This window comes from Mytilus trossulus, unplaced genomic scaffold (genome assembly GCF_036588685.1).
Source record: "Mytilus trossulus isolate FHL-02 unplaced genomic scaffold, PNRI_Mtr1.1.1.hap1 h1tg000128l__unscaffolded, whole genome shotgun sequence".
Classification (NCBI taxonomy): domain Eukaryota; kingdom Metazoa; phylum Mollusca; class Bivalvia; order Mytilida; family Mytilidae; genus Mytilus; species Mytilus trossulus.
The window spans coordinates 2381820-2394112 of NW_026963301.1; positions in this window are offsets into that span (position 1 = coordinate 2381820).

Genomic DNA, 12293 nt, shown 5'->3' on the forward strand with positions numbered 1-12293 from the left:
ATTTTTATCGTTGAAAACGGCATTGAAAATCATCCCTTTATCCTCGGTTGCTATAAGACGCTTTTCCTGTACAGTTGTTGCTAGGGTGCTCTCGTCGAGGTCCGCTTTCCTAGTATAAATAGTAGGTAGCTTCTCGGTAAGTTAAATTCCCAGCTTCGGGTTAGGTTGAAAGGTGTTGAAATTCATTTTATGTAATACTTTTTTTTTATTTGGTAGTATAGCGTAAACTGTTTGACTCTCGAAATTTTGGATTGCTCTTCAAATCCCAGGAAACTGGTACTAACCCGAGGACAACAAATATTAAAACGCCCCCCGCCCGCTTACACTAAGAAGAATAAGAAGATGGGGCCTGATTGCCATTTAGGCAACTATTCTCCAGAGACTAACTAACATAGAAATTAATATAAACAACTATTATAGTTCGCAGTACAAGCATCAACAATCAGCAAAACTCATACCCCATAGTCAGCTTTAAAAAGGCCCCGAAAAGACAAGTGCAAAACAATTCAAACGAGAAAACTAACAGCCTGATTTATGTACATGTACATAACAATGAACGCAAAACAAATATGATACATACAGCATCCAACGACAACAACTGAATTACAGGCTCCTGACTTGGGACAGGCACGCCCTCTTTCTTGGCCCTCATGCCAATCCAGGTGGATTTTTTTTCTCCAAAAGTTGTATGGAGGCGGGATCAACATACCGTTATTTAAACATCAGACAAACGTACCGTACTGGTTACCGCAACTTTCGATACACCAAACCAGGTACATCATATCTGTGAAAAGGCAAAATATGCACTCTTGATACATTTTAGAATTCATTCATACATTTATGTGTCATTCAGAATTGCCAGTCAATATGTGTTCTACAAGGACCCACAGTCTTCCACCTTTCATTTGATACCTTATTAACTAAATTATATTCTACATAGTTCTATAGTAACACCCATCCGTAGGAACTATTTTGTTTTAACTATGTACTACTTTCTTATACGTTCTTTTTGTCAGCAGGTCCGAATTCTGAGTGGTTCTGTACCTTCTGCTAGTCCAGACTGCAGTTAAGCGCATACTTAAAGAATTTACACACAAAACTTGTTGGGAAAGAAGCACAGGCATCCATGCCCGCTCTATGCAAATCTTTCTACTTTTAACTTATTTCATACCCGGAGTTTATCATTTAAAAAATCTATTTCACGACTCCCCCTTTTATTAAAGCAATAGCAAAACACAAAACAATGGAATAAAAACAAGAGCAAAACACACAAAAAAAATGTTTTCCCTGCAGAATACGAATCAAAACAAGCTACTTCTTTCAGAGCTTAGCATACTCTGTAAAGGGTTTGAAATCCTTATATAGTGCACAATTTGCAAAGTTTCTTCAGAGAAGGTATTGAAAAAATTCGAATCGTTTACAAAAAATGTATATACGTATTGTATACGTTTCAGTAAGGTTTTTCGGCCTTTTCCGTATTTTTTTAATTTGTGAGCTGCAAAGATTACAATTAGATAGTATCCAAAAATATTAAACAACGATTCCATCATAAAGTGGGTCTTTATCATGACTTTTTTCTAATATCAAACACAAATTTTGCAAACCTTTAAATATTTGCGTTTTATCATACCTTTTTCATCAAATAAATAATTACAAATAAGTAACCAAAGCAATATTTTTAACATAACCCGCAGTTTAGATAAAACAAACTATTTCTGTTGGGAGTGTACTTTTCGACGGTGCTGAGTAAAACTCGTATGCACATTCAGTCGACGGAATTTATTAATCTTATATGACACTTTCCATTCTCTCTCATTGAAACGTTGTTAGATAAAAGGGGGATAGTTCAGATAAAAGAAAAATGAAATTCAACTTGGTAACACTTCATTTTCCTTAACGTGTGAATCCCGCATCAGTGAGGAACGTTGTCCTTAGTTATCGTTTGTCTTATCGCAATATCCCCCCCCCTTAGTAAAGAATTGCGTGTTAATTTTACCAATTTTACAGTTTAAGAATATTGCAATATCACTACAGTAACAGTTATGTATTGTCTGATTTCGCTATGGTTCCCCATTTGACATTTTTATCGTTGAAAACGGCATTGAAAATCATCCCTTTATCCTCGGTTGCTATAAGACGCTTTTCCTGTACAGTTGTTGCTAGGGTGCTCTCGTCGAGGTCCGCTTTCCTAGTATAAATAGTAGGTAGCTTCTCGGTAAGTTAAATTCCCAGCTTCGGGTTAGGTTGAAAGGTGTTGAAATTCATTTTATGTAATACTTTTTTTTTATTTGGTAGTATAGCGTAAACTGTTTGACTCTCGAAATTTTGGATTGCTCTTCAAATCCCAGGAAACTGGTACTAACCCGAGGACAACAAATATTAAAACGCCCCCCGCCCGCTTACACTAAGAAGAATAAGAAGATGGGGCCTGATTGCCATTTCGGCAACTATTCTCCAGAGACTAACTAACATAGAAATTAATATAAACAACTATTATAGTTCGCAGTACAAGCATCAACAATCAGCAAAACTCATACCCCATAGTCAGCTTTAAAAAGGCCCCGAAAAGACAAGTGCAAAACAATTCAAACGAGAAAACTAACAGCCTGATTTATGTACATGTACATAACAATGAACGCAAAACAAATATGATACATACAGCATCCAACGACAACAACTGAATTACAGGCTCCTGACTTGGGACAGGCACGCCCTCTTTCTTGGCCCTCATGCCAATCCAGGTGGATTTTTTTTCTCCAAAAGTTGTATGGAGGCGGGATCAACATACCGTTCTTTAAACATCAGACAAACGTACCGTACTGGTTACCGCAACTTTCGATACACCAAACCAGGTACATCATATCTGTGAAAAGGCAAAATATGCACTCTTGATACATTTTAGAATTCATTCATACATTTATGTGTCATTCAGAATTGCCAGTCAATATGTGTTCTACAAGGACCCACAGTCTTCCACCTTTCATTTGATACCTTATTAACTAAATTATATTCTACATAGTTCTATAGTAACACCCATCCGTAGGAACTATTTTGTTTTAACTATGTACTACTTTCTTATACGTTCTTTTTGTCAGCAGGTCCGAATTCTGAGTGGTTCTGTACCTTCTGCTAGTCCAGACTGCAGTTAAGCGCATACTTAAAGAATTTACACACAAAACTTGTTGGGAAAGAAGCACAGGCATCCATGCCCGCTCTATGCAAATCTTTCTACTTTTAACTTATTTCATACCCGGAGTTTATCATTTAAAAAATCTATTTCACGACTCCCCCTTTTATTAAAGCAATAGCAAAACACAAAACAATGGAATAAAAACAAGAGCAAAACACACAAAAAAAATGTTTTCCCTGCAGAATACGAATCAAAACAAGCTACTTCTTTCAGAGCTTAGCATACTCTGTAAAGGGTTTGAAATCCTTATATAGTGCACAATTTGCAAAGTTTCTTCAGAGAAGGTATTGAAAAAATTCGAATCGTTTACAAAAAATGTATATACGTATTGTATACGTTTCAGTAAGGTTTTTCGGCCTTTTCCGTATTTTTTTAATTTGTGAGCTGCAAAGATTACAATTAGATAGTATCCAAAAATATTAAACAACGATTCCATCATAAAGTGGGTCTTTATCATGACTTTTTTCTAATATCAAACACAAATTTTGCAAACCTTTAAATATTTGCGTTTTATCATACCTTTTTCATCAAATAAATAATTACAAATAAGTAACCAAAGCAATATTTTTAACATAACCCGCAGTTTAGATAAAACAAACTATTTCTGTTGGGAGTGTACTTTTCGACGGTGCTGAGTAAAACTCGTATGCACATTCAGTCGACGGAATTTATTAATCTTATATGACACTTTCCATTCTCTCTCATTGAAACGTTGTTAGATAAAAGGGGGATAGTTCAGATAAAAGAAAAATGAAATTCAACTTGGTAACACTTCATTTTCCTTAACGTGTGAATCCCGCATCAGTGAGGAACGTTGTCCTTAGTTATCGTTTGTCTTATCGCAATATCCCCCCCCCCTTAGTAAAGAATTGCGTGTTAATTTTACCAATTTTACAGTTTAAGAATATTGCAATATCACTACAGTAACAGTTATGTATTGTCTGATTTCGCTATGGTTCCCCATTTGACATTTTTATCGTTGAAAACGGCATTGAAAATCATCCCTTTATCCTCGGTTGCTATAAGACGCTTTATCTGTACAGTTGTTGCTAGGGTGCTCTCGTCGAGGTCCGCTTTCCTAGTATAAATAGTAGGTAGCTTCTCGGTAAGTTAAATTCCCAGCTTCGGGTTAGGTTGAAAGGTGTTGAAATTCATTTTATGTAATACTTTTTTTTTATTTGGTAGTATAGCGTAAACTGTTTGACTCTCGAAATTTTGGATTGCTCTTCAAATCCCAGGAAACTGGTACTAACCCGAGGACAACAAATATTAAAACGCCCCCCGCCCGCTTACACTAAGAAGAATAAGAAGATGGGGCCTGATTGCCATTTCGGCAACTATTCTCCAGAGACTAACTAACATAGAAATTAATATAAACAACTATTATAGTTCGCAGTACAAGCATCAACAATCAGCAAAACTCATACCCCATAGTCAGCTTTAAAAAGGCCCCGAAAAGACAAGTGCAAAACAATTCAAACGAGAAAACTAACAGCCTGATTTATGTACATGTACATAACAATGAACGCAAAACAAATATGATACATACAGCATCCAACGACAACAACTGAATTACAGGCTCCTGACTTGGGACAGGCACGCCCTCTTTCTTGGCCCTCATGCCAATCCAGGTGGATTTTTTTTCTCCAAAAGTTGTATGGAGGCGGGATCAACATACCGTTATTTAAACATCAGACAAACGTACCGTACTGGTTACCGCAACTTTCGATACACCAAACCAGGTACATCATATCTGTGAAAAGGCAAAATATGCACTCTTGATACATTTTAGAATTCATTCATACATTTATGTGTCATTCAGAATTGCCAGTCAATATGTGTTCTACAAGGACCCACAGTCTTCCACCTTTCATTTGATACCTTATTAACTAAATTATATTCTACATAGTTCTATAGTAACACCCATCCGTAGGAACTATTTTGTTTTAACTATGTACTACTTTCTTATACGTTCTTTTTGTCAGCAGGTCCGAATTCTGAGTGGTTCTGTACCTTCTGCTAGTCCAGACTGCAGTTAAGCGCATACTTAAAGAATTTACACACAAAACTTGTTGGGAAAGAAGCACAGGCATCCATGCCCGCTCTATGCAAATCTTTCTACTTTTAACTTATTTCATACCCGGAGTTTATCATTTAAAAAATCTATTTCACGACTCCCCCTTTTATTAAAGCAATAGCAAAACACAAAACAATGGAATAAAAACAAGAGCAAAACACACAAAAAAAATGTTTTCCCTGCAGAATACGAATCAAAACAAGCTACTTCTTTCAGAGCTTAGCATACTCTGTAAAGGGTTTGAAATCCTTATATAGTGCACAATTTGCAAAGTTTCTTCAGAGAAGGTATTGAAAAAATTCGAATCGTTTACAAAAAATGTATATACGTATTGTATACGTTTCAGTAAGGTTTTTCGGCCTTTTCCGTATTTTTTTAATTTGTGAGCTGCAAAGATTACAATTAGATAGTATCCAAAAATATTAAACAACGATTCCATCATAAAGTGGGTCTTTATCATGACTTTTTTCTAATATCAAACACAAATTTTGCAAACCTTTAAATATTTGCGTTTTATCATACCTTTTTCATCAAATAAATAATTACAAATAAGTAACCAAAGCAATATTTTTAACATAACCCGCAGTTTAGATAAAACAAACTATTTCTGTTGGGAGTGTACTTTTCGACGGTGCTGAGTAAAACTCGTATGCACATTCAGTCGACGGAATTTATTAATCTTATATGACACTTTCCATTCTCTCTCATTGAAACGTTGTTAGATAAAAGGGGGATAGTTCAGATAAAAGAAAAATGAAATTCAACTTGGTAACACTTCATTTTCCTTAACGTGTGAATCCCGCATCAGTGAGGAACGTTGTCCTTAGTTATCGTTTGTCTTATCGCAATATCCCCCCCTTAGTAAAGAATTGCGTGTTAATTTTACCAATTTTACAGTTTAAGAATATTGCAATATCACTACAGTAACAGTTATGTATTGTCTGATTTCGCTATGGTTCCCCATTTGACATTTTTATCGTTGAAAACGGCATTGAAAATCATCCCTTTATCCTCGGTTGCTATAAGACGCTTTTCCTGTACAGTTGTTGCTAGGGTGCTCTCGTCGAGGTCCGCTTTCCTAGTATAAATAGTAGGTAGCTTCTCGGTAAGTTAAATTCCCAGCTTCGGGTTAGGTTGAAAGGTGTTGAAATTCATTTTATGTAATACTTTTTTTTTATTTGGTAGTATAGCGTAAACTGTTTGACTCTCGAAATTTTGGATTGCTCTTCAAATCCCAGGAAACTGGTACTAACCCGAGGACAACAAATATTAAAACGCCCCCCGCCCGCTTACACTAAGAAGAATAAGAAGATGGGGCCTGATTGCCATTTAGGCAACTATTCTCCAGAGACTAACTAACATAGAAATTAATATAAACAACTATTATAGTTCGCAGTACAAGCATCAACAATCAGCAAAACTCATACCCCATAGTCAGCTTTAAAAAGGCCCCGAAAAGACAAGTGCAAAACAATTCAAACGAGAAAACTAACAGCCTGATTTATGTACATGTACATAACAATGAACGCAAAACAAATATGATACATACAGCATCCAACGACAACAACTGAATTACAGGCTCCTGACTTGGGACAGGCACGCCCTCTTTCTTGGCCCTCATGCCAATCCAGGTGGATTTTTTTTCTCCAAAAGTTGTATGGAGGCGGGATCAACATACCGTTATTTAAACATCAGACAAACGTACCGTACTGGTTACCGCAACTTTCGATACACCAAACCAGGTACATCATATCTGTGAAAAGGCAAAATATGCACTCTTGATACATTTTAGAATTCATTCATACATTTATGTGTCATTCAGAATTGCCAGTCAATATGTGTTCTACAAGGACCCACAGTCTTCCACCTTTCATTTGATACCTTATTAACTAAATTATATTCTACATAGTTCTATAGTAACACCCATCCGTAGGAACTATTTTGTTTTAACTATGTACTACTTTCTTATACGTTCTTTTTGTCAGCAGGTCCGAATTCTGAGTGGTTCTGTACCTTCTGCTAGTCCAGACTGCAGTTAAGCGCATACTTAAAGAATTTACACACAAAACTTGTTGGGAAAGAAGCACAGGCATCCATGCCCGCTCTATGCAAATCTTTCTACTTTTAACTTATTTCATACCCGGAGTTTATCATTTAAAAAATCTATAACACGACTCCCCCTTTTATTAAAGCAATAGCAAAACACAAAACAATGGAATAAAAACAAGAGCAAAACACACAAAAAAAATGTTTTCCCTGCAGAATACGAATCAAAACAAGCTACTTCTTTCAGAGCTTAGCATACTCTGTAAAGGGTTTGAAATCCTTATATAGTGCACAATTTGCAAAGTTTCTTCAGAGAAGGTATTGAAAAAATTCGAATCGTTTACAAAAAATGTATATACGTATTGTATACGTTTCAGTAAGGTTTTTCGGCCTTTTCCGTATTTTTTTAATTTGTGAGCTGCAAAGATTACAATTAGATAGTATCCAAAAATATTAAACAACGATTCCATCATAAAGTGGGTCTTTATCATGACTTTTTTCTAATATCAAACACAAATTTTGCAAACCTTTAAATATTTGCGTTTTATCATACCTTTTTCATCAAATAAATAATTACAAATAAGTAACCAAAGCAATATTTTTAACATAACCCGCAGTTTAGATAAAACAAACTATTTCTGTTGGGAGTGTACTTTTCGACGGTGCTGAGTAAAACTCGTATGCACATTCAGTCGACGGAATTTATTAATCTTATATGACACTTTCCATTCTCTCTCATTGAAACGTTGTTAGATAAAAGGGGGATAGTTCAGATAAAAGAAAAATGAAATTCAACTTGGTAACACTTCATTTTCCTTAACGTGTGAATCCCGCATCAGTGAGGAACGTTGTCCTTAGTTATCGTTTGTCTTATCGCAATATCCCCCCCTTAGTAAAGAATTGCGTGTTAATTTTACCAATTTTACAGTTTAAGAATATTGCAATATCACTACAGTAACAGTTATGTATTGTCTGATTTCGCTATGGTTCCCCATTTGACATTTTTATCGTTGAAAACGGCATTGAAAATCATCCCTTTATCCTCGGTTGCTATAAGACGCTTTTCCTGTACAGTTGTTGCTAGGGTGCTCTCGTCGAGGTCCGCTTTCCTAGTATAAATAGTAGGTAGCTTCTCGGTAAGTTAAATTCCCAGCTTCGGGTTAGGTTGAAAGGTGTTGAAATTCATTTTATGTAATACTTTTTTTTTATTTGGTAGTATAGCGTAAACTGTTTGACTCTCGAAATTTTGGATTGCTCTTCAAATCCCAGGAAACTGGTACTAACCCGAGGACAACAAATATTAAAACGCCCCCCGCCCGCTTACACTAAGAAGAATAAGAAGATGGGGCCTGATTGCCATTTAGGCAACTATTCTCCAGAGACTAACTAACATAGAAATTAATATAAACAACTATTATAGTTCGCAGTACAAGCATCAACAATCAGCAAAACTCATACCCCATAGTCAGCTTTAAAAAGGCCCCGAAAAGACAAGTGCAAAACAATTCAAACGAGAAAACTAACAGCCTGATTTATGTACATGTACATAACAATGAACGCAAAACAAATATGATACATACAGCATCCAACGACAACAACTGAATTACAGGCTCCTGACTTGGGACAGGCACGCCCTCTTTCTTGGCCCTCATGCCAATCCAGGTGGATTTTTTTTCTCCAAAAGTTGTATGGAGGCGGGATCAACATACCGTTATTTAAACATCAGACAAACGTACCGTACTGGTTACCGCAACTTTCGATACACCAAACCAGGTACATCATATCTGTGAAAAGGCAAAATATGCACTCTTGATACATTTTAGAATTCATTCATACATTTATGTGTCATTCAGAATTGCCAGTCAATATGTGTTCTACAAGGACCCACAGTCTTCCACCTTTCATTTGATACCTTATTAACTAAATTATATTCTACATAGTTCTATAGTAACACCCATCCGTAGGAACTATTTTGTTTTAACTATGTACTACTTTCTTATACGTTCTTTTTGTCAGCAGGTCCGAATTCTGAGTGGTTCTGTACCTTCTGCTAGTCCAGACTGCAGTTAAGCGCATACTTAAAGAATTTACACACAAAACTTGTTGGGAAAGAAGCACAGGCATCCATGCCCGCTCTATGCAAATCTTTCTACTTTTAACTTATTTCATACCCGGAGTTTATCATTTAAAAAATCTATTTCACGACTCCCCCTTTTATTAAAGCAATAGCAAAACACAAAACAATGGAATAAAAACAAGAGCAAAACACACAAAAAAAATGTTTTCCCTGCAGAATACGAATCAAAACAAGCTACTTCTTTCAGAGCTTAGCATACTCTGTAAAGGGTTTGAAATCCTTATATAGTGCACAATTTGCAAAGTTTCTTCAGAGAAGGTATTGAAAAAATTCGAATCGTTTACAAAAAATGTATATACGTATTGTATACGTTTCAGTAAGGTTTTTCGGCCTTTTCCGTATTTTTTTAATTTGTGAGCTGCAAAGATTACAATTAGATAGTATCCAAAAATATTAAACAACGATTCCATCATAAAGTGGGTCTTTATCATGACTTTTTTCTAATATCAAACACAAATTTTGCAAACCTTTAAATATTTGCGTTTTATCATACCTTTTTCATCAAATAAATAATTACAAATAAGTAACCAAAGCAATATTTTTAACATAACCCGCAGTTTAGATAAAACAAACTATTTCTGTTGGGAGTGTACTTTTCGACGGTGCTGAGTAAAACTCGTATGCACATTCAGTCGACGGAATTTATTAATCTTATATGACACTTTCCATTCTCTCTCATTGAAACGTTGTTAGATAAAAGGGGGATAGTTCAGATAAAAGAAAAATGAAATTCAACTTGGTAACACTTCATTTTCCTTAACGTGTGAATCCCGCATCAGTGAGGAACGTTGTCCTTAGTTATCGTTTGTCTTATCGCAATATCCCCCCCCCCCTTAGTAAAGAATTGCGTGTTAATTTTACCAATTTTACAGTTTAAGAATATTGCAATATCACTACAGTAACAGTTATGTATTGTCTGATTTCGCTATGGTTCCCCATTTGACATTTTTATCGTTGAAAACGGCATTGAAAATCATCCCTTTATCCTCGGTTGCTATAAGACGCTTTTCCTGTACAGTTGTTGCTAGGGTGCTCTCGTCGAGGTCCGCTTTCCTAGTATAAATAGTAGGTAGCTTCTCGGTAAGTTAAATTCCCAGCTTCGGGTTAGGTTGAAAGGTGTTGAAATTCATTTTATGTAATACTTTTTTTTTATTTGGTAGTATAGCGTAAACTGTTTGACTCTCGAAATTTTGGATTGCTCTTCAAATCCCAGGAAACTGGTACTAACCCGAGGACAACAAATATTAAAACGCCCCCCGCCCGCTTACACTAAGAAGAATAAGAAGATGGGGCCTGATTGCCATTTAGGCAACTATTCTCCAGAGACTAACTAACATAGAAATTAATATAAACAACTATTATAGTTCGCAGTACAAGCATCAACAATCAGCAAAACTCATACCCCATAGTCAGCTTTAAAAAGGCCCCGAAAAGACAAGTGCAAAACAATTCAAACGAGAAAACTAACAGCCTGATTTATGTACATGTACATAACAATGAACGCAAAACAAATATGATACATACAGCATCCAACGACAACAACTGAATTACAGGCTCCTGACTTGGGACAGGCACGCCCTCTTTCTTGGCCCTCATGCCAATCCAGGTGGATTTTTTTTCTCCAAAAGTTGTATGGAGGCGGGATCAACATACCGTTCTTTAAACATCAGACAAACGTACCGTACTGGTTACCGCAACTTTCGATACACCAAACCAGGTACATCATATCTGTGAAAAGGCAAAATATGCACTCTTGATACATTTTAGAATTCATTCATACATTTATGTGTCATTCAGAATTGCCAGTCAATATGTGTTCTACAAGGACCCACAGTCTTCCACCTTTCATTTGATACCTTATTAACTAAATTATATTCTACATAGTTCTATAGTAACACCCATCCGTAGGAACTATTTTGTTTTAACTATGTACTACTTTCTTATACGTTCTTTTTGTCAGCAGGTCCGAATTCTGAGTGGTTCTGTACCTTCTGCTAGTCCAGACTGCAGTTAAGCGCATACTTAAAGAATTTACACACAAAACTTGTTGGGAAAGAAGCACAGGCATCCATGCCCGCTCTATGCAAATCTTTCTACTTTTAACTTATTTCATACCCGGAGTTTATCATTTAAAAAATCTATTTCACGACTCCCCCTTTTATTAAAGCAATAGCAAAACACAAAACAATGGAATAAAAACAAGAGCAAAACACACAAAAAAAATGTTTTCCCTGCAGAATACGAATCAAAACAAGCTACTTCTTTCAGAGCTTAGCATACTCTGTAAAGGGTTTGAAATCCTTATATAGTGCACAATTTGCAAAGTTTCTTCAGAGAAGGTATTGAAAAAATTCGAATCGTTTACAAAAAATGTATATACGTATTGTATACGTTTCAGTAAGGTTTTTCGGCCTTTTCCGTATTTTTTTAATTTGTGAGCTGCAAAGATTACAATTAGATAGTATCCAAAAATATTAAACAACGATTCCATCATAAAGTGGGTCTTTTTCATGACTTTTTTCTAATATCAAACACAAATTTTGCAAACCTTTAAATATTTGCGTTTTATCATACCTTTTTCATCAAATAAATAATTACAAATAAGTAACCAAAGCAATATTTTTAACATAACCCGCAGTTTAGATAAAACAAACTATTTCTGTTGGGAGTGTACTTTTCGACGGTGCTGAGTAAAACTCGTATGCACATTCAGTCGACGGAATTTATTAATCTTATATGACACTTTCCATTCTCTCTCATTGAAACGTTGTTAGATAAAAGGGGGATAGTTCAGATAAAAGAAAAATGAAATTCAACTTGGTAACACTTCATTTTCCTTAACG